Source organism: Schistocerca serialis, chromosome 1 (assembly GCF_023864345.2).
Source record: "Schistocerca serialis cubense isolate TAMUIC-IGC-003099 chromosome 1, iqSchSeri2.2, whole genome shotgun sequence".
NCBI classification, from domain to species: domain Eukaryota; kingdom Metazoa; phylum Arthropoda; class Insecta; order Orthoptera; family Acrididae; genus Schistocerca; species Schistocerca serialis.
This window is the reverse complement of record NC_064638.1, coordinates 488,241,062-488,265,714: the sequence shown is the minus strand read 5'-3', so window position 1 is coordinate 488,265,714 and position 24,653 is coordinate 488,241,062. Positions and strand designations below refer to the sequence as shown.

Sequence of the window (24,653 nt, the reverse complement as noted above, 5' to 3'; positions counted from 1 at the left end):
GGTTACACTTTTCGGTCACCTCTTGTTCGCACTGACGGCACTTTGAACAGTGGACGTTACATTTCAGATGTCTTACGACCCGTGGGTCTACCCTTCATTCGATCCCTGCGAAACCCTACATTTCAGCAGGATAATGCACGACTGCATGTTGCTGGTCCTGTACGGGCCTTTCTGGATACAGAAAATGTCCGAATGCTGCCCTGGCCAGCACATTCTCCAGATCTCTTACCAATTGAAAAGGTGTGGTCAATGGTGGCCGAGCAACTGGCTCGTCACAATACGCCAGTCACTACTCTTGATGAACTGTGGTATCGTGTTGAAGCTGCATGGGCAGTTGTACCTGTACACGCCATCCAAGCTCTGCTTGACTGAATGCCCAGGCGTATCAAGGCCGTCATTACGGCCAGAGGTGGTTGTTCTGGGCACTGATTTCTCAGGATCTATGCACCCAAATTGCGTGAAAATGTATTCACATGTCAGTTCTAGTATAATATATTTGTCCAATGAATATCCGTTTATGATCTGCATTTCTTCTTGGTGTAGCAATTTTAATTGTGAGTAGTGTAATTATATACTGTATATCGACAGTTCACCCCTTCCGGGAATCGAGAATGTCTGGTATTTTTGTCCGTTATTGACACTGATACAGGAAAGATATCGGTCCCAGGCATCCCAAGCTATTCGATAATGTTTTAATTTCAATGTATACAAAGTCACGCAGGAGGCAGTCGACTGTTATCAAAGTAATTATTGTAATAATTAGATTAGTCTGTGTGTCTGTTTCACTCACAGCTGGAAACGCCGTAGCTATATGCAGTAACCGTTCCTGGATATATGATAATAGATAAATTCCGAAACGCGTCATGTGAGCAGTGAAGTCATTCTTCCCCTGATGCTGACTGCTACTATTCCGATCCAGTCAACTTGACTGCAGAACTATTCATTATTTTAGTTCCGCGTTTGACGTCGGGTAACAAGTGACAAAAATAATATTTTTTCCTACGATATAACTACAAATCAAAAATTGTCGAATTTTTTCCTTTGCTTGTACTGTAAAATTTTACTTCTTGCCAAATTTCATGATTCTAGGTCAACAGGAAGTACCTTATAGGTTTTGATGAGTGAGTTTACGAGTGTCAAAATATTTGAGCTAAATGATACGTCTTAATGACAGAGGAACAGACAGTCCTATAAGGAAGGGTTAAAAATAATTTTTCGTGTGATATAATTACAAATATACAGTTTTCGTATATTTTTCTTGTGGTTCTACCGTTAAATCTTCCTTATTTCCAAATTTCAGGATTCTAGGGCAATGGGAGGTAACCTGATGAGTTAGTTTCCGAGTATCAAAAAGTAACACAAATGAGCGTATGTTTTGACTGCACTGATTTAGAAGTTTGAATTTTTTACACCGCGAAAGCACCGTAGGCTTAGCATGTGAGATAAATTTCAACTTCATATGTAGGCTTCTTCCTAACAAAATGGGTTCTTAACAGACGGACGAACAAACAGTGTGTCAGATAAGAAATGACAAAAAATGGTTTCATGTGATATATTAGCGAATTAATTCCCTTAACTTGTAGTTTCTGAATAGCGCGTCTCGATTCTAGTCGTGCTCGCTGATCGTCATCTTCCCTAGACTTCTACGACCAGCCAAGAATATAAATGTAACTCCATCTTTGGCTCAGGAGCGTGAGACAGCGATCGGTCGATGAAATGTAATAGAATGTAATAGTACCGTAACACCTGCCGTTAATTTGAATTGTTTTATTTGGCAACAAGTTACGACGTTCCAGTCACATCATCTTCGAGCCCGTCGTACGAATGATACCAAGTACCACTGTTGTATGTATAATACAACGTACCAATATTCGCATCTGGTTCCAGTACATTTCATGAGCCGGTGTATTCTTCAAACATGTGACAGCAACTGCTCGGAAATCTACTGAACCACATACGAATGTCGGTATCGTGTATTATACTTTTTATACTGATGTTTTTCGCGATGTATCCACCAGTGTATGACGCCAGAAGACACTCCTCGGAATTTGTTGAGCTGAAATGTCGTACTGTCAACGGCACGCACGCCGGCGACTCGCGCGCCAAGAAACGCCGCGCCACGCCGTGCCACGCCGCTAATTGCGAGTGCACGCAGTTATTTCTGCGAAAGTCACGGACGCTGAGGTCAGTGGAAAAGGCGGCCGAAGAAACTTGACCTTCTCACAGTGACAGGCAGTCACAGAGGCTCGCAGGCCACCACCGAGCGCGGTCCTGTGGCTTTCGTCCACACCCGGGGACGGGTATAGCCTGCCAGTCATATGCTGACTATACCGTATTTAATAATAGATGGCATGTTGTAATGAGAGATGCTGGAACTGTCAAGTTTTTAAAATATTTTTTACAACACTCTTAGCTGAAATCTGTCACATTTGATAATTAGATCAGATCTCATTTAATGATCATCTTGAGAAATTACTAAATAATTATTTAAGTGTATAACACAGGTTGAAAGAATTTAAAATTCTTAAAATTGGACCTGATTAATCACGAGTCGTGGGAAGTTAAATTTCGGTAAAAATAAAGTCGTGATCTGTAAAATCAAAAGAACAGTCTTATAGTTCACTTGTGGTGAAAACTGTCTGCACTCAGTGGCTTAGATCGATGTTTTTATTTAATTATGAATCTTAACGTCAGTTGTCCTGTATGTATGTTAGTTGTATTATATAAGTTGCTTCTTAGTTTTAAATTAATTGCAATACATCTTTTAGATAATATCTTTTTAACACCACACGGTATTGCTAGATTAGATTAGATTACATTAATTACATGTACTTTTCGTTCCAATTGTTTCACAGCGAGGAGATCCTCGGGGATGTGGAACTTGTCACAAAACAAGAATATACCATAAATATTTACAAAATACGAACAGATAGGATGATATACCTTCCGCAGATCCCAAATGAAGTTCCCATTGTGGATGTGGTATCGATCAAAACATAATGAAATAAAAAAATAAAATAAAAAATCTTAACCGCATTTACATTTAAAAGAATATAAAATTTGTCACCAAACATTAAGTGTTTACTCCAGTTAGGTTCATATGATAATTCTTAGGCTACTGAAGCCACTCATCATCAAATATAAAAAAAATTAATTAAAAACATTTTACAGCACTTATTTACAATGTTCGCAGTACTGCACAAAATTTGCACATAGGTACTGTTTGTCCTCAGCCCTTCTCAGCTTCCTCACTCCCCAACTCCATCATCCATGACACACTGGTCTGTATGATGTAAAGCAGGTTGAGATAATGCAGGATACCACTGAATGTGGTCACAATTAGTGTATTACAGTGCAGTTATTCACATTTTACAGTTAACGAATATGCTCTTGTGGAACAAATTTGACTTTACACAACTCGTGATAATTTTAATAATTTTAAATATTGTCAAACTGCGTTATCTACTTAGTTATTTGTTAGTGTTTTATTTTATTTAATTTCTATATCTGAAGACTATCATTAAATGATATAGAAACTTCTTATCAAGTGTCACAACTCCCATTGTGACTGTTAAAATAAATACTTTGAAAAATATATCATAATTGATGGCGGAAACTGACATATATCAAAGCACGGTCATATTATATTAGAAGCAGGAACGTTCCAGTGCAGATGGGTCTGCCAACGAACCGTTTGCGAGATAATTGCGAATGTTTGGTTATCAGCTACCATCGACTTTAGTATGAAACTAGCTGAGCACCTGGCATTGCCCAGGTATGTATTTAATCAAATCTTCTATTAATTCATCCTATTAATTTCCCCTCTCGCTGCCCATCTTCTCCTCACCCTCTGTCCATTTTCTCCTCACCACCTCGTTGTCTATCTTATCCTCTCCCTCACTCTGCTCATCCCCTCCTCTCACTCTCTCTTGCCATATCCTCCTCCACATCTCCCTATGCCTCTCCTCCTCCCCCTCTCATTGTCCATCTCCTCCTCCCCAATTCACTCTCCACATTAGCAGCCCCACCAAAGTAAGAGGCTAATGGTTCTTACTTACATATTTTTTCTGTCCAGATAGTAGGTGATAAGTGTACCAAGTGTGTTGAAATCGATCCACCGGTTTAAGAGGAGTTTTTCACCCATGACTTTGCCCACGTACGCAAATGTCACTTAGACTTCACACGCATTTAACATATTTCACAAACATTTGTACATATATTTCACCAGTGCCTCTTTCGAATTTCGTCCTGCGGTTTCGTTTACGTGCAGCTAAATGTTTATGACGTCTTAATCTCCATAACAATGAGCAGTACAATGATATAATTTTGTGGGTACCTCTAGTGGTATACACAGATACTGTCTGCTAAATGTGTTGCGAATATAATTAGTAATAAAGACCTAATAAAAACGTCATGTATGATGCTACAGTGTTAACGTATATCAGTGTTTATGACTTCCTATCTCTTGAACCATGTCTCGCACAATGATATATTTCTGCAGTTACACTCGGTGGTACATGTGAAAACTGTGTGCAAGATGTGTTGCAAAATAGAGCAAGTAACAAAGAAGTAATAAATTAAAAGGGCATGCCTGATACGGCAGTTTTCTCTAATGAACAGTGAAAATGTAATTATCCAGAAAAGGTCTCGTAAAGAAGTGAAGTTTTGTGTGAAGTCGTTTGCAAATCACTAAGAGCTCTCATTCTCAAATACTGGACGAATACAGTCTGGCTACGCTCCTTTTTCACCTCCATCCACTCGAAACGTAAGTGGTTGTTACCTTCACAATGCTTCTTTCGACACAGTAATTGGTATGCGTACGAAGTTTGGTTGAAACCGACCCAGTGCTTTAGGAGGAGATGTATAACATACATACAAACCTACATCCACCTTTATGGTGTGTACACATATAGCCCTAATTAACACAAACATATTTTAGATCTAAACGTTTGGATTAATTCCCCGTCTAAATGGGCTCACAATTCACCTTAGCAATAAATACAATATCACTTCAGCACATGGCTTGTTACAATTTACTGTACACTAGCACCTGTTACAAGAGGTGTTCCACAAGTCGTCCTCATATCTGGATGCAATACTCTACTCGACTCTGCAATGTGTCACACATTATTTCAAACGTCGCCGGATTATCTCGTAAATCTTGACAAGACTGTAAAATTCGCCGCTCCAGTACTTCAGTCATATCCAAGAGAGTGCTGATCCCAGAAGGAAAATCCTGGGAACTATGGAGAGATGCTCATGGAGGCCAGGGTAATGGCCCTGCTCGATCTATCCATCTTAGACGATATTAGTGCTTACATGTCGTCTTACACCAGCAGCAAATTGTGCATGCGTCTACCAACATCGGCAACGGCCTTACCGCAGTGGATACACCGGTTCCCGTCAGATCACCGAAGTTAAGCGCTGTCGGGCGTGGCCGGCACTTGGATGGGTAATCGTCCGGGCCGCCATGCACTGTTGCCATTTTTCGGGGTCCACTCAGCCTCATGATGCCAATTGAGGTTCTACTCGACCGAATACTAGGGGCTCCGATCAAAGAAAACCATCATAACGACCGGGAGAGAGGAGTGCTGACCACACGACCCTCCTATCCGCATCCTTATCTGAGGATGACACGGCGGTCGGATGGTACCGATGGACCACTTGTTGCCTGACGACGGAGTGCTGTACTACCAACATTTCCCAACCATGGGTATTAGGGGAATTTTGGGCTTCAAAGGTGGGGACTTAATTGAAAGGTTAGTATTTTGAATAAATCGCAACAACGAGAACAGTGGCGGATTATAACCACGTATTCGACATTATCTCGCTGTTTGCCAGAACATTTTTTCTTCTGTTATCGTATACTTCCACCCTTTACAGTTTTCGTTGGTAATAATGACACATCTATACACCTTTATGATGCCACACTAGAATTCAAAAGCGTATCCTTGTAGCTCATGTTCCTATGACAGGCGCACGACCTCTGGCTGTACCTCTTCTCGTGCGGAAATACAAATGGCGGTCCTACACTGACAACTTCGTTGACAGCGCTATTTTCTCATTTCATTTCTGGTTTGAATTTGTGTAAAAACGTTCTCCTCTGGGACGGAACACTTAAGTCCAATTAGACAAGGGCTCGCAGCCACCAGCTGCGTTTAGGAATCGTGACAGCGTTAGCTTGCGATACTTGGAACGATCACGACGCAAGCAACGCAAGACGACCACAAGCTGATGGCGAAAACCGCTTCATGAGACTTCCATTAACCGCAGCCGAAACTGCTAATGAAATACGTGTGACAAGTGAAAATTCCTGTTATTATGTCACGACGATTTCTCCAGGTATTCGATCGGAATTCGAGACAGTACGTTGTTACTGTCTAAAACCATTCGAGAGTGATCCTCCTTTTAGTGCTCAGAACACTGTAAGATTTCATCATAACAGGACTGATGAACGCAGGAGAGCTCTCTCATAGTCACTCGTGTTGTGCTTCTTTTATTACTAAGAGATCCTCTTCACAAGCCACGGGAAGGACACTGGGTCACGAACAGCCGAACAGCCATGAAAGGAAGTCATAACACAATATCTTCGTGGTGAGTAGGATTCTCAGTTTGTGCTGCCATGGGCTGAGTATATGTGAATATTAGTGTTCATAAATTTTTCGTCGTTGTACTGTTGCACTATCTTTGGACCCTAAAACAGAAAATGTAGCGTGACCCCAATCCAGCACTTATTCGTAAGCTTCATACCGCGATGAAATTGTCGCCTCCAGTGCCTCTCGCTGTAAATGGACTTGACAGTTATCGCTCTCAGGCAGAGCGTTACTGTTATTTAAAGTTCGATGGCACGATTAGCTCTGCTTTAAGACATTTCTTGACGGCAAAGTTATTTCTCCGTCACTATCCGCAAAGGTACTTTTGCCTCAGAAGAAAAGCACACAGCCATACTAATGTGTACGTGCTTTTCATAAGAGGACGGGGCGAGAAGATTTTTACTTTGAGTTCATTTTAGGTACCCGTTTATTTACTAAAGAATTTCTAAGCAGGAAAGAGTCGTCGTTTTGCATTTTTTTGAAATCAGACTAGATACATTAACGTTCGAATGCACGAATATGCACCTTACATATGCAGCCTCATAAGGTATTGTTCTGACTGCATTTTCAATTCACATATATTTCTTTAGCACGCCGCAGAGACTCCGTTTTCCCAACGATCTTAGCTGAGGTTCTATCATCTTCGAGATAACGAGAATTATATTTAGAGAGAATTAAGAAAATACTGATGAAACCTTATGTAGTGCCTTGATGAAGCGAACGTCTGTATTGAACCAGCCGGCCGGTGTGGCCGTGCGGTTCTAGGCGCTTCAGTCTGTAACCGCGTGACCGCTCCGGTCGCATGTTCGAATCCTGCCTCGGGCATGGATGTGTGTGATGTCCTTAGGTTACTTAGGTTTAAGTAGTTCTAAGTTCTAGGGGACTGATGACCACAGATGTTAAGTCCCATAGTGCTCAGAGCCATTTGAACCATTTTTTTTTTTTTGTATTGAACCTGGGGGATACCAAAGGAAAATACGACGTAACACATTTGACGTCATTATGGCCATACACTTACGAGTTTTTATCTCTTTCTTTTAATAAAACGAGAGCTTACAAACAAGAGCTTACCTTGGGCTCACATCAGTCCATTCGGCAGTCAACACACATGATTTCGGAACAGGGGATCTGGTGTCTCTTTCTCAACTAAGTAGGATAGTGAGGACTGGGCTGAGATACTTGCAGTTAAAAAGTTGACTGCATAAGCAGCATTGTGTTGTCTACACAAGATTCCGAGCGTAACTTAAAAAAAAGATGAGAGTGAAGGCAGCACACTACAGACAGTTTGCATTCGTTTTAAAAAAAAATCTGTTATTCCATAATCGTGACTGTGTTTTGCTTTATGCTTGGTTGTACAAACATACATACAGACATCGATATAAATGCATACCTTCCGCGCGTGGAGGACGCATGAGGAGTAACAGGGTGTAACTACGTCTTCCACGTCGGTGGAGATGCGACGTAACGCACACGTGTCGGAACTCGGGAGTCACGATAACTCAGCCATTACGTCAGGTCGCAGGCCGCTGCCGCCGCTTTGCATACAATACACCCGCAACAACACACACCGAGTCCATTCACAGCGCAATATCCCTTTACAGGAAGACGCTACTGCTCCGTAGTTGCTGCGTCTCTCGAGATACACGATACGCTCCCCTCTTGTTCCTACCACAAGTGAAATCTTTACGAGACTGGTGTACGGATTCATGTGTAGCTGCCTTTCGTATTTCCTGGCGGTCTGACGGAAGAGCAACTAACAGAAGGATCACTTTGGGCACAACCTGTAGTTAGTTAGGTTTCATTTGGCACTTTTGCTAATATGCAACTTTTTGTATTACGTCACATCATTAGAATATATTTCTGTTCAGTGTATATCGTAACAAGGTTAGGGTCGTAGAACGGCTTGTTTTCAGATCATTACTTTTTTTTCTAAGGGAGCAGTCGCATTACTATTGATACAGACCTGTAGCTGCGGTCCACTTATGCTAAGGAGAACAGATGCTGTTGTGATTCTTGAAATTTTCCTACGTAAACAGTATTCCATGAAGTTTCGGGATTGCAACCGGATGACGTCGACTTCTAGCCACGATATTTCGGCTGAGAACCATACAGCCATCTTCAGACAAGTGTTTTGCACTGTAGTTCACTTCTCTAAATTCACATAAAAAATTGGAGTGGAGACGCATTCTCAAAGGCGGCCACTACATGAGCGATCTCTTGTCGGGGTTCTTGCCCTCTTCGAATATTGCTCTATCTATGGTGCACAGGTCTATGCATAATGGTGCACTCTCTGTAGGAACGCGCACTTGCAGCTCAGTTTAAATTCAGATATCAAATTAACAAAATTAACTGTCGCTAGAGCGACGCTAGTCATAAAATGTTTCTTTTCTGTAGATATTAAACAAATCACTGGGTCCCACGCCTTATCCAGTTGAAAGCCGACATCACAGTTAATAAGATCTTCCGCTAGGCGTATGTTCATCTGATCCTTAATAACTGAATCCCAGAAAGCTCTCGTCGAGGCAGAATAATCCATAGGATGTCATGTAGAAATACAGTGTTCGGCTATGGCCGAGTTACTGGGCTGTGAAAGATGAGTGTGGCGATCATGTTCAATGCCCCGTGCACGCACTGTGCTTGTTGCCTGACCATTGTAGACTTTGCCGCACTGGCAAGATATTCTATGGATATCTAGCCCTCCGAAAACACCCCGATCGTCCTTTACTGAACCGTGGAGAGCACACGTCTTTATAGGCGGCAGGAAGATTACTTTGACATAATATTTTCTTAGGATTCTACCTAATTTCGAAGAAATACTGCCGACATTTAGGAAGAATTCTTATTCTCCTTTCGCTCATGTGGATGGCTTCTCCCTCCTTAAAGCCGTGGTTATCTGATGGGGAGAAAACGCGTTATTTTGAACACAGACTGTAGGTGTACCAGCTCCTTTGGCAAGGCTGTCTCTATCAGACACAACATGTGCCCGGTGCTCCAAAATTCGAAGGATGCCCATACGGTTGCTTGCGACGCGTGGTGGCGGCTAAACGCCTTCAAATACAGGCCTGTATGTATGGACTTTGGTAGACGGAATGCCCCAAGTATCCATCCACTTTCCGACTGAACAATACATCAGAAACGGCTAACAGTTGTCTTTCTCCACTTCCATCGTAAATTTTATCTATGTGGACCACCAATCTCCAGTCCAAAACACTCACCTGAAGACAGGTGAATGACTGTCAACCGAAATGTCGTGGCAAGAGGCAGATGTCATCTGGATGAAATCCCAAAATTTCATGGAGAACAAAGGCCATTTTCTTACTGCTTTTTTTCCACTCAGCTACTTCCATTGTTTTATTGCATTTAAAAACAACTGAGGCTCTTTAGCGCTGTTATCCATGTGATATATCATGGCACATGGTTTTGTTAATATACCTACCGTTCCCGAATTCATTTTTGGCATTAATTTACGATCTTACAGTTACCATACTAGAGCTGAGTGGAATAAGAGTTGTAAGAGAATGGTCGTTCTCCAGAAAAAAATATTTCACAGTTTGCTTCCCCTACGTCCAGCCCTATGGAAGTAACGTTTCCTGTCTACATCTACATCTATATGGATACTCTGAAAATCACATTGAAGTGCCTGGCAGAGGGTTTATCGAACCACCTTCACAATTCTCTATTATTCCAATCTCGTATAGCGCGCGGAAAGAACGAACACCTATATGTTTCCGTACGAGCTCTAATTTCCCTTATTTTATCGCGATCGTTTATCCTTATGTAGGTCGGTGTCAACAAAATATTTTCGCATTCGTAGAAGAAAGTTAGTGATTGGAATTTCGTGAGAAGATTCCGTTGCAGCGAGAAACGTCTTTCTTTTAATGATGTCCAGCAGAAATCCTGTATCATTTCTGTGACACTCTCTCCCATATTTCGCGATAATACAAAATGTGCTGCCCTACTTTGAACCTTTTCGGTGTACTCTGTCAGTCCTATCTGGTAAGGATCCCACACAGCGCAGCAGTATTCTAAAACAAGACTGACAAGCCTTGTGTAGGCAGTCTCCTTAGTAGATGTTACATTTTCTAAGTGTCTTGCCAATAAAACGCAGTCTTTGGTTAGCGCTCCCCATAACATTTTCTGTGTGTTCCTTCCATTTTAAGTTGTTCGTAATTGTAATACCTAGGTATTATGTTTAGAATTTGTTTTCACCGGTCTTCTGGTTTGATGCAGCCTGTCACGATTTTCCATCCTGTGCCAAGCACTTATTTCAGAGCAGCACTTACACCGAACGTCCTCCATACTTCGCATATACTCCAATTTCTATCATCCTCACAATTTTAACTCTTTGCGATTCTCTCTGGTATGATGCAAGTTATTCCCTGATGTCTCAACATATGTCCTGTAGTCCTGTTCCTTAACCACATATTTATTTCCTCGTTCGTTCTTCGGAGAATTTCCTCATATCTTATAACTTCGCCGAATTTTTAGCATCGTTATGCAAGGCCGCATCTCAGATGCTACGATTCCCTTGTTTTCAATTTACCTCTCTGCCCTTGTGCATATTTGCAGTATTCTAAATGTTAGACAGTTACATATAAAAATAATCCTAATGTTCGTCACCTGCAATATTTTTTCCCTTCCTACAGCCCATTGCAGTACTGAGTTAGTTGTAGCTGTATACCGTGTCAGCTGTCCCATCAACGTATACTTTCGTTTACTTTCCACACCTATCTGTATGACTAAATAGCTTAACATTTCATACTGGTCTAGTTTCTTATTACCTATCTATCAGATTCCAAGGGTAACAAAAATTTGATTTTCAGTATTTCTTATAATTAATGGCCGAACCAAAAATTTGCTAACTGAGACGTGTAATCTTGTGTTAAGTTCGAACACAATTAGTCACGTACTTCAATTAGAAACTGTGTCTACGTCTTGAGGCAGCGTGACTCGTGGCGCGCAGTTTATTCAGAATATATTGATCCAGTTTTTGAGAACGAGATCCCTTAGCCGTCTTCGAAGCAACTGTACACGGTATTTCAAATGTTTACGTACTTCCCTCGCAAAATAATGAAAGGGAATAAGTTTATCGCTTACTAAATTCTCATTGTTTCTGATGAGAAACTGCAACATCAGACATTACATTTTAATTTATTACTTCCTTACTACTGCCTTTGTTCGCATCATAATGTTGTAGACAATATGCACTTATGCCACTGAATGTACTTGCGATGTTTTACCATTGTACGACATTTAGTTCACATGATATGACGCCACAAGCTTCTAGATGTTTGAAAAACTAGCTTTTGTTAAAACGGAGAGCAAATTACCCATATTCACTCATCCAGTAAGAGCATTCAGAGGGTTCCAACAAACGTTACAGATTATTTCAAACCTTTTTTCTGACCTGTTTCTCGGTTATATCTTAACGTCAAATATTTGACACATTAACTCATTTGTAAAGCAACCCGATGTATTTAACAAATTATCTCATTTGTAATGAGATATCTGAAGCTGTCTTATACACATACCAAAAATTTTTATTCCTCATGAAAACCACACATTGCATGTTGTACCACCATACAGCGAGACCTTCAGAGGTGGTGGTCCAGATTGCTATACACACCGGTACCTCTAAAACCCAGTAGCACGTCCTAATGCATTGACGCATGCCTGTATTCGTCGTGGCATACTATCCACTAGTTCATCAAGGCACTGTTGGTCCAGATTGTCCCACTCCTCAATAGCTATTCGGCGTAGATCCATCAGGGTGGTTGATGGGTTGCGTCGTCCATAAACAGCACTTTTCAATCTATCCCAGGCATGTTCGATAGGGCTCATGTCTGGAGAACATGCTGGCCACTCTAGTCGAGCGATGTCGTTATCCTGAAGAAAACATTCACATGATGTGCACGATGGGGGCACGAACTGTCGTCTATGAAGACGAATGGCTCGCCAATAAGCTGCCGATATGGTTGCACTATCGGTCGGAGGATGGCATTCACGTATCGTACAGCTGTTACGGCGCCTTCCGTGACCACCAGCGGCGTACGTCGGCCCCACATAATGCCACCTCAAAACAACAGGGAACCTCCACCTTGCTGCACTCGCTGGACAGTGTGTCTAAGGCGTTCAACCTGACCGGGTTGCCTCCAAATACCTCTCCGACTGCTGTGTGGTTGGAGGCATATGCGACACTCATCGGTGAAGAGAACGTGATGCTAATCCTGAGCGGTCCATTCGGCATGTTGTTGGGCGCATCTGTACCGCGCTGCATGGTGTCGTGGTTGCGAAGATGGACCTCGCCATGGACGTCGGGAGTGAAGTTGCTCATCATGCAGCATATTGCGCACAGTTTGAGCCTTAACACGACGTCCTGTGGCTGCACGAATAGCATTATTCAACATGATGGTGTTGCTGTCAGTGTTCCTCCGAGCCATAATCCGTAGGTAGCGGTCAGCTACTGCAGTAGTAGCCCTTGGGCGTCCTGGGCGAGGCATGTCATATACAGCTCCTGTCTCTCTGTATCTCCTCCATGTCCGAACAACATCACTTTGCTTCACTCCGAGACGCCTGGACACTTCCCTTGTTGAGAGCCCTTCCTGGCACAAAGTAACAATACGTTAGCGATCGAATCGCACAGCTGAGACGAAACTCCGTAGGCATGCAATTTGATTAGAAGTACCTTATGAGGGACGGTGTCAAATGCCTTCTGGAAATGTAAAAATGTGGACTAATTTGAAATCACCTGTGGTATTTTTTCCTTAACTACATACTCATATCAGACTTTACTTATTTGTGTCATCTCTACAAACGAAGGTCAGTATTCAAAGAGGGAAGATTAGGGCTAAACTATCTCGTCTTCGAGGAGATGTTAAATACGCAGAAGTAATTGGCCGTAGTTCTTTCGTAGGTCCATAGCGGCACTCGTTCCAGCTGATCAGGCAGACCAGACAGCAAGATGGGAATGTGAAGCCTAGTCATCCCAAGAGCAAACTGAGATGAAGATATGAGAGCCGCCTGTGACTGCTTGAAATTTATTTTCCTTTTCAACGTTATCCCCTCATAAACATTTATCCTATCGCTCGACAAGGCGTTAAAAGCCTGCAGCATGTAATTCGTGTGGTAGTGTTCGCTTTCAACGAGTGACCTCTCGGGGTATAACAAGTCTACTTGGTTCCTTAGCTCGCTGCAACCCACAAGACCGATGTGTCCTAGAGATATCGAAATACCCCTAGACGGCGAAACAATTTACCATCACTGGCAGTACGGCCAGGAACCTCCCCGTTTTTCACTTCTTCTTGTCGTTTTCTCAATTTCTGTATCCAAATGAACAAAAATATCCATAAAATTCTGTTGTAACCAAATAAGGGACGAATTTCGCTACGGACGGCCTCCGAGGACAGTCCATCTGTTCCCAAAAATCACGTTGTTCCAGTCAGGTACACACTCATAGCAAGCCTGCCATCTTTGACTGCAGATCATTAACCATCGGCCCTCGGAACACAGTATGTCGGCTACCTTCTAGATACGTACAGGAGCGAAATTTAAAACGTTGTGCCTTAAGCCGCATTTGCGACTTATTTACTGATTTACCCTCTGTAACGTCATAGATTCAGGGTCGACCTGCGACAGCAATCGCACAACTTGTGTACTGGCCGCTAGACGCCGCCGCGAGCGCTAAGAGTGCATTGGGTACGGACCGCGAGGTGCCGCCACGAGCGCAAGTGCCGACGGAGTTCGGCCAGCTCTCATTTTGTTGGCATCTCATTTTTGCCTATTCTATTATTTGCTTAGTTGCTTAGCTCTTATTAGTTTATGGCTCATGTTATTGTGCTCTCTTTCAGCCATTCTGATTGTTTTGGTTTACTCCCAATTGAGAAGGCTTTTTGCATATTTCTCATTTTGCTAATAATATGCTCCTTAGCTTTTTACAGTTGAATTGATTAACATAGTCTCATGTACTGTTCGTTCATTTCAGCCTGTTCATAGTTTGATGTTCTTTAAATACTGTAATAATTATCGCAAGCATTTCTTCCCTTAAACTTGTGTAAAGTATTCTCGATGTAGGATTTGTTCTGTGACACAGGTGTAAGGTTTCGAATATAAATTATATACGAAACTATGCTTTAAAAGGAGTTTATTTTTTCAGTTTGTACTACATCAGACTACTATTTCGTGATATGAGGGAGAAATCTGAGGGGCGAACCCATGGAAATACTCTTAAGTGATCCCCTCTAAAAATAAAAATTTGTGTGACACTGAAAGACGTGACACTGTAGGCACCGAAAATTTATATATATAAAATTATACGTCACACCTCGTAGATAACATTCATCGAAAGTTAATGGTTCCACTGTGTGCTGTCCAGCTGGTAGATACTAGCTCATCACCCAAATGCGGTTTTTCGTCTGCAAAGACTGCCGTCCAGTGCGGAGGCAGCACCAGTTGTGAAACGAGGCTATCACTGCTGCTGATCGAAGAGCGTAATGTGGCGCAGTCGCTTGAGCCACTACGAGATTTCGAGAGCGCTGGTTTTCGGACGAGGTGCGGGAAAGTGGATCCGCGAGACGGGCAGACTGCAAATATCGCTGCGTAACGCCACGCCGGAGGTACAGAGGAGGCGGGCTGCTCCAGATACATAATGCGGGGCACCGGCCGTCCGCCTGGCAGGCATTTCGGATACGGCCCACTGCGACGGCACCACACAGCGTTTCACATGGCATGCCACGCCAAGCCACGGCCACCGCAGGGCCCGCGCCAGTTACATCACAGCCTCTCACGTGAGTTGCTCCAGCAACGTCGACCGGTGAACCCTCTCGGCGCTATACATAGGGCGAGGTGGCACAAAAGGTGGAAAATTGGATTCACCTTCGAGAAGACGACAGTTCAAATTCCCGTCCACCGGTCTGGATTTTGGTTTGACTACTATTTTCTTTTTCAGAGCGAAAGAGAGTAACGTATAGTAATTTCACTTAATGTCGCAGTCAGAAGCTACTGTCATGAACTGATGAGACTGCAACCGTTCGGTCATTACCTTCGGCTCCTTGATTTTTCTGGGAGATAATAATTATTCTGGGGGACAATAAAAAGAATTATTATTGTAATTGTACAAAGCATTAACAGGCTTCCCTTTACTAGTGGATTGGGGTTGGGTTTGTTTTGGGAAGGAGACCAGACAGTGGGGTCATCGGTCTCATCGGATTAGGGAAGGACGGGGAAGGAAGTCGGCCGTGCCCTTTCAAAGGAACCATCACGGCATTTGCCTGAAGCGATTTAGAGAAATCACGGGAAACCTGAATCAGGATGGCCGGACGCGGGAATGAACCGTCGTCCTCCCGAATGCGAGTCCAGTGTGCTAGTCACTGCACTACTAGTGGATTGTTGTATACATATCAGTAACAAGCAGCAACTTCCCATTGGTTCTCTGGTAAACTACAGTAGGAAACATGCTTCCTACGTACGTTGTCTCGAAAATGTAACATCAAACAAGGGGAGAGTGAATGTAACCTGGCTACAGCTGCAATTAACCTATTACGCTGATCGAGAGAGGTGGCGCAGTGGTTAGCACTTTGGACTCGCATTCGGGAGGACGACGGTTCAATCCCGCGTCCGCCCATCCTGATCTAGGTTTTCCGTGATTTCCCTAAATTGCTTCAGGCAAATTCCAGGATGGATAATTTGAAAGCGGATGGCCGACATTCTTCCCCGTCCCTCCCTAATCCGATGAGACCGATGACCTCGCTGTTTGGTCTCTTCCACCAAATCAACCCAACCACCTATTACGCTGAAGAGCCAAAGAAACTGGCATACCTGCTTAATATCGTGTAGAACCCCCGCGAGGACGCAGAAGTGCCGCAACGAAACGCGGCATGGACTCAACTAAAAAAAAAAATGGTTCAAGTGGCTCTGAGCACTATGGGACCTAGAGCTTAGAACTACTTAAATCTAACTAACCTAAGGACAGCACACACATCCATGCCGGAGGCAGGATTCGAACCTGCGACCGTAGCGGTCGCGTGGTTCCAGACTGTAGCGCCTAGAACCGCTCGGCCACACCGGCCGGCTTGGACTCAACTAATGTCCCAAGTAGTGCTGGAGGGAATGGACACCATGACTCCTGCAGGGCTGTCCGTAAATCCGTAAGAGTACTAAGGGGTGGAGATCTCGTCTGAACAGCACGTTGCAAGGCATCTCAGATATGCTCAATAACGTTGATGTCTGGGGATTATGGTGGCCTGTGGAAGTGTTTAAACTCAGAAGAATGTTCCTGGAGTCACTCTGTAGCACTTCTGTACGTGTGGGATATCATCTTGTCCTGCTTGAATTGCCCAGGTCCGTCCCAATGCACATGGATAAGAATGTACGCAGCTGATCAGACATGATGCTTAAGCACGTGTCACCTGTCAGAGTCGTATCTAGAACTAAAGGCATCCCATATCACCCCTGCTGCCGGCCGCTGTGGCCGGGTGGTCCTAGGCGCTTCAGTCCGGAACCGCGCTGCTGCTACGGTCGCAGGTTCGAATCCTGCCTCGGGCTGATGTGTGTGATGTCCTTAGGTTAGTTGGTTTAAGCAGTTCTAAGTCTAGGGGACTGATGACCTCAGATTTTAAGTCCCATAGTGCATAGAGCCATTTGAACCATTTCAAACATCACTCCTGCTGCACACGCCCCACACCATTACACAGCCTACACCGGCTTGAAGAGTCCCCTGCTGACATGCAGGGTCCATGGATTCATGAGATTGTCTCCATAGCCGTACACATCCATCCGCTCGACACAATTTGAAATGAGACTCGTCCGACCAGGCAACATGTTTCCAGTTGTCAACAATCCAGTGTCGGTGTTGATGGGCCCAGGCGAGGCGTTAAGCTCTGTGACGTGCAGTCATCAAGGGTAGATGAGTGGGCCCTCGGCTTCTGAAGCCCATATCGTTAATGTTCCGTTGAATGGTTCGCACGCTGACACTTGTTGATGGCCGAGTACTGAAATTTGCAGCAATTTGCGAAAGGGCTGCACATTTGTCATGTAGAACGGTTCTCTTCAGTCGTCGTTGGTCCCGTTCTTGCAGGATCATTTTCCGGCAGCAGCGATGTCGGAGATTTGACGTTTTACCGAATTCCTGATATTCATGGCACACTCGTGAAATGGTCGTACGTGGAAATCTCCACTTCATCGCTACCTCGGAGATGCTGTGTACCACAGCTCGTGCTCCGACTGTAACACCACGTTCAGACTCACTTAAATCTTGATAACCTGCCATTGTAGGAGCAGTAACCGATCTAACAACTGCACCAGACACTTGTTGTCTTACACAGGCCTTGCCGGCCGCTGTGCCGTATGCTGTCTGTTTGCATATCTCCGTATTTGAATACAGATGCCTAGCCAGTTTCTTTTGTGCTTCAGTGTAAGAAGGTGCATAGACGGCCGCTCTTCCTGCGCATCATCGGACAACTAAATAATAAGATGCGTAACTGACGCTAGTACAGAGTGTACTGTACGTCACAAACTGTACGGAGGTTTACGGGGCATATGTACATAGAAGTTCTGCAGTTGACGAATTATGGGAGAAGATTGTCTGATGTCTGGATACTTACAAGTACTCCGAATTAATTGTTTATTACTTAATAATGACTAAAGGCACAATGATTTTTACTTTTTTATTTAGTACCGTTGTTTACTATTACCGCACAGCTTCGAAGAAAAACAGTTAATGAAATAGTCTGTGAATGCAGGCTTCAAATTGAATAAAAAACTGTTTAAAATACAAACGAAGTCAACAGATGCTGCAAACTCTAGGATTGCAGTAATCTGCCATTCGCATATGAAGTGATTTGACCCAGCGTTTGTCCTCAGTGATTTAGGGAAACCAGAGATAACCTCAGTCAGAACGGTCAGACGAGGAGGCGATACGGCTGCGTCACCTCTCTCTCTCTTTCTCAGTAGAACGTGAATAACCAAAACTCCTCGACGCTCGACAGCGAACTGCAAATGGAACTCCTTTCAGTGCTGCAAGCAACAAGAGTACGGGACAAGCAACCGCAAATGTCTCGCCGTGAATTAGGACGACGCATAGAAAGCTGTGAGCGGAACGCCGCAAAGCAACTCACTTGGGATCAGCCATTCGAAAGTATCTTATCGGAAGGCGCAGCACTTTCACGCGGTGCTTAAAGCACTTGACGTCCTCCTGAAGACGCTGGCAAACAAAAACTTCAACTCGTCATTCTCAATAAATTTCTGCCAGTCACTGTCGTCCAGGTAGCCTGTGTATTCCTTCAACAAGCTCCACTGCAGACATACTGAAGGATACTCGATTCCATTTCGATTAGGAAAACGCGTTTCTGTCGACTTTTCTCGTATCGGGCTACTCCTTGACATTTAGTGGTCAAAATTCGGTCTGCCACCACTAAAGACTCCGCCGATTCATCCATCGTTGGGAAGGATGTGTCGCACTGAGTGATGAATATGTACAGAAGGTATCGTGTTGCAATTTTGAGCTCAGTTCCCCTACTTGCAGAAAATAATAATAAATTAAGGATGGGTCCACCCTCCTGCAAGTACACAATTATTGTTTTGCTTTAATACCCAAACATGTTTCACCACAATTGTGGCATCCTCAGAGACCTTTCCTCATTTTATTTTCCTGATATATGTACATGTATATTTTATTTAGATTAGGAAATATGATACATTAGATTTTGTTATATAAATTATACATATATACATTACCTTCTATTTCACCTTGTGTGTTTACCACAAACAGGAGGAAAAACAAACGTGACAAATTCAAACCAGAACAAAACAATGAAACGAAAGACAGTCGAAAAGAGCACCAGAAACATACATAGTGCAGCGAAACGTGTGTCCAAGCCACAGAAGCATAACAAGACTCACTATTCGCAAATGAGCAGCAGAAAACGTGATTAAACACTGTTAAAATACTAAATACAGTCCACAAATAACAAACAACATTACATAGTTCTTCATACGAAAAATTCACAAAAATGTTTGTACCCATGTCCACAAGGCATTGCAACTAAACAAAAATGCGTTCGGTACACAAATTCAAACCAGGCACAGCTCAAGACAAGCCAAATGCAGCAACGCTAACGTCCAAACTGGGGCACATGCCACGATTTTTACAAGAATGTATATGGTAATGGGGGTATAAGTGCAGATATTTTTATTGATAACTGAGGGCAGTGAACTGAACAACATTAAACAACATTACATTGGTATTTACATCAAATGCAGACTAATAATTACAGCTTATTAGGAGTAGTATGTTTTTAGGTTGCGTAATACCTTCAAGTACATGTTGCGAGAACAAGTCATTAATGCATATTTTCCCCTAGGCAACATGTCAGGCGTTGAAGTGTGCATGCTTGAACGCATAATGGCTAGTCTACACATACAGCCGCGGGTTCACTTATTGTTGTAGGTACAACTGTGCAGAAAATATCAGGTAGTAAATTACGTGACGTGTTTGCCGGAAGACTGTAAGAAGCAGAGAATGATTCGTGTACATAATAACGTACCAATGATCTCAATATCTGGACTAATACCCCTAACACCCAATATATTTTAAAGGCTGAATTATACACAAAAATTCAACGCAGACGATGTCATAACATCGCTTATGTTGGCACACAACGTGGTATACTAATTTAGACCTTTGGTTGAATTCGATTGGCAGCCAAAGGACATACACAATCTTCTTCTTCTCTGTATGTAAAAGGCAATGTTATGACTGACTGCCTGACTGACTCATCATCGCCTAGCCCAAAGCGCTAAAGCATAAAAACTTGAAATTTGGAGAACGTGTGGATCTTATACTGTAGGTGTCGTTTAAGAACATATTTTTCGAAATTCCAACCCAAAGGGGTTAAATAGAGAAGGATTTTTATTAGAAAAAGTCACTGTTAAGGTACTTTTGAAACTAGACCTACAAAAATTCGTATTTGGTTTCTCGGTCGGAAATAAAGAAATATGTGTTTCAGTATTTTTGGGAATTAACCCTATGGGGATGAAAAAGTGGATGAAAGCTTTTGTTGAATAATATTACAGAACTACTAAAGCATTGTTAAAGCTACATCTATGAATATTGGTATTGATTTACCGGTTACAAATTAAAAAAAAACCGTGTTTCAGTGTTTTTGGAAAATGAACCTCTAAGGGGGAGATGAGATTTTTATGAAAATATGTTATTATGAAAGCATTTTTGAAGCTACACCTTGTTGTTGTTGTTGTTGTCTTCAGTCCTGAGACTGGTTTGATGCAGCTCTCCATGCTACTCTGTCCTGTGCAAGCTTCTTCATCTCCCAGTACTTACTGCAACCTACATCCTTCTGAATCTGCTTAGTGTATTCATCTCTTGGTCTCCCTCTACGATTTTTACCCTCCACGCTGCCCTCCAATGCTAAATTGATGCCTCAGAACATGTCCTACCAACCGGTCCTTTCTTCTTGTCAAGTTGTGCCACAAACTCCTCTTCTCCCCAATTCTATTCAATACCTCCTCATTAGTTATGTGATCTACCCATCTAATCTTCAGCACTCTTCTGTAGCACCACATTTCGAAAGCTTCTATTCTCTTCTTGTCCAAACTATTTATCGTCCATGTTTCACTTCCATACATGGCTACGCTCCATACAAATACTTTCAGAAACGATTTCCTGACACTTAAATCTATATTCGATGTTAACAAATTCTCTTCTTCAGAAACGCTTTCCTTGCCATTGCCGGTCTACATTTTATATCCTCTTTACTTCGACCATCATCAGTTATTTTGCTCCCCAAATAGCAATACTCCTTTACTACGTTAAGTGTCTCATTTCCTAATCTAATTCCCTCAGCGTCACCCGACTTAATTCGACTACCTTCCATTATCCTCGTTTTGCTTTTGTTGATGTTTATCTTATATTCTCCTTTCAAGACACTGTCCATTCCGTTCAACTGCTCTTCCAAGTCCTTTGCTGTCTCTGACAGAATTACAATGTCATCGGCGAAACTCAACGTTTTTATTTCTTCTTCATGGACTTTAATACCTACTCCGAATTTTTCTTTTGTTTTCTTAACTGCTTTCTCAATATACAGATTGAATAACATCGGGGACAGGCTACAACCCTGTCTCACTCCCTTCCCAACCGCTGCTTCCCTTTGATGCCCCTCGACTCTTATAACTGCCATTTGGTTTCTGTACAAATTGTAAATAGCCTTTCATTCCCTGTATTTTACCCCTGCCACCTTTAGAATTTGAAAGAGAGTATTCCAGTCAACATTGTCAAAAGCTTTCTCTAAGTCCGCAAATGCTAGAAATGTAGGTTTGCCTTTTCTTAATCTATTTTCTAAGATAAGTCGTAGGGTCAGTATTGCCTCACGTGTTCCAACATTTCTGCTGAATCCAAACTGATCTTCGCCAAGGTCGGCCTCTACCAGTTTTTCCATTCGTCTGTAAAGAATTCGCGTTAGTATTTTGCAGCTGTGACTTATTAAACTGATTAAACTTACACTACACCTTAGAAAATTTAAATTAGACATCTCAGATAGAAATTAAAAAATGGGTGTGTCACTGTTTTTGGCAATTCAAACCCTATGGGGATGAAACGGGGGCTAAAAATTTTTATGGGTATATTTCATTGTACAAACATTTTTGAAGCTAAATCTAGGAAAATTTGTACATGGGCTTCTTTGTTAGAAATAAAAAATACGCATGTCACTGTTTTTGGAAATTCAACCCCTAAGGGGTTCAAATAGGGGTGAATGTTTTTACGGAAATATTTTGTTACGAAAGCATTTTTAAAGCTAAATCCCTGAAAACTGGTGTTTGGCTGCTCAGCTAGAGATGAAAAAATACGTGTTTCACTGTTTTTGAAAATTCATCCCCTAAGGGGATGAGTGAAATAGTGTGAGACTGATTCACTGACTCGTCATCGCCCAGCCAAAAACGCAAAGGATAGAAATTTGAAGTTTTGAGAAGGTGTGGTGTACAGTAGGCATCGTTTAAGAAGGGATTGTCCGAAATTACACTCCTGAGAAAGTGATAGGACATGAGAGACTTTTTAAAATTATGTCCTATTAACGGAATTTTGGAGCTGGAACTACGAAAATCGGTATTTGGCTTCTTAGCCAGAATATTAAAAAAAATGAATGTTTCAGTATTTTTGGAACTTCCGGTCCTAAGGGGATACAATAGTGAGCGAAAGTTATTCGAAAAATTAATGATTACTAAAGAACTGCTAAAAGATTTTAAGGCTACTTCTATGAAAGTCGGTATTTGACTTCTCGGTTATAAATTTAAAAAATACGTGTTTCAGTGTTTCTGGAAATTCAGCCTCAAAGAGAGTTCAACAGGATGAAAACTTTTAGGAAAATATTTCATAACATTTAAAAAATTTTAAAGCTTAATTTATGAAAATTGGAATTTCACTTCTCGGTTAGATGCAAACAAATATTTGTTAGGAGATGAAAGTTGCTATGGAAATATCTCTACAAGAAGGCAAAAGGCATGATTAACAAAAACTTTGGACTCCAGCTACCACAATCATCTTTTGGTCGTAAGTACATTCGGAAAAGACCACGCTTACATGGTCTTAATTAGCGTGAGAAGCTTGGAAGATGCTGCAGTTAGTGAGCAACATAAAAATTCAGTAAATAAAAAAAAATTCTGTAGACTACAGTCTCCACGAGCGAAGCAGCGGGTGCTAAGATAGTGTAAAATAAAAGTTACAGTACATATGTAATTTAAAAAAAACAAAATCCAACGTAACATGTATTTCCTAACCTAAATATAATTTGTTTTTACGTATTTCAGAAAAGTAAAAGAAAACAGCTCACTGAGGATGCCACGGCATTGTGTGCAATAAGAATCACACCTTCACCAAGTTTTATGTTCTCAGCGGAATTTTCTCGATTGATAATTAAAACATTATACCTATCCCTCACCCATTGTCAAACTTCATGAAGTGGTCATGGTGTGTTGGCAAGAATTCGCAAGTCACTGCAGAGATGCATAGAGTATTGCACACGATGACGTGTGGAACGCCTCTTTCTACAGGTACGACTGTACAATCCGTCAAACATGTGACCTGGTTAAGCAGTAGTGTATTTCTTGCCAAGGCAGGTATAGGTGAAATTTTAACTCACTGAGATGTAGACATAATAGAAAAGTTCACGTGTCAGGTGCACTTGTAATACTTAGGACAATATTTCATTCTGAAGCCAGAATTTTGATTGGGAAAACGGTGGCGAGAGGCGGGAGGAGAGAGACGGGATGGAGAATTATAGTGCACTGTTCCTCACGATACCGCGCCACTGTCCGCTAGTCAAACATCTGCAATGAGCCAGGGGGAGTGAGCAGGAGAGACAATTGGACGGCGACGCCTCCGCAGAAGGAGGCCATAAAATTCGGCAGCCCCCGAAGGGTTTCTCTAAAGGCTAGGCCACGATGTTGTGATGATGATACGTTGGGTTCGGGGCAAGAGAGTCACTGCTTTAGTGTCCGACTTAAAATTTTTTTACGAGTTCCATAAGGTTCGGTGAAAAAGATAAATCCAACGCAAAGATTACGAATACATGAGATACAAGTGACCGGCTGTTCACTGGATCCAAAGGACGAGCGAGAACTGTTAGACTGTAGACCACACAAAATTGGTACGTCAGTTTTCTCGTCTTCAGCTAGAACTGAGGGCGTATAAGCACTTTATTTTGCCCTTGGTCGCGGCCGGATCATTGTCCCCCGCGACCAGGCACTACCACAGTTACATCGTTCTCTAACTCGAAAGCGAAATGGCCTGCATTGTATCACACTGTGTTCCCTGCTGACCTGTTAAGCCTGCTTGTTGGTTCCCTCAAAGCGTCACGTGCCTTGGTGCCAGTATTTTTCTCCTGCTGATAAGTCCATTGTGTTATGCATCATTTGTCTTCTGGGAACATTTTCTGTAACGTATTTAGGTTATTAAACGAACGGTAGCAGAGGCGAAACTTTGTACTTTGATAACCCCTCATCTTCTGCAGTGCCTTGAGGGATGCAGCAATAGACTACGTCGTGGTACCGAGTTTA

General features: G+C 42.4%; 1 protein-coding gene and 1 pseudogene across 1 annotated transcript in view; both read left to right on the top strand.

Annotated features, from left to right (window-relative positions):
• The window catches only part of LOC126457748 (peroxidase-like), a 289,734-nt gene that overhangs the window by 70,556 nt on the left and 194,525 nt on the right, over positions 1-24,653 (top strand). The gene's annotated exons all lie outside the window — the stretch shown is intronic.
• Positions 5,367-5,484, top strand: LOC126427351 (5S ribosomal RNA; annotated as a pseudogene).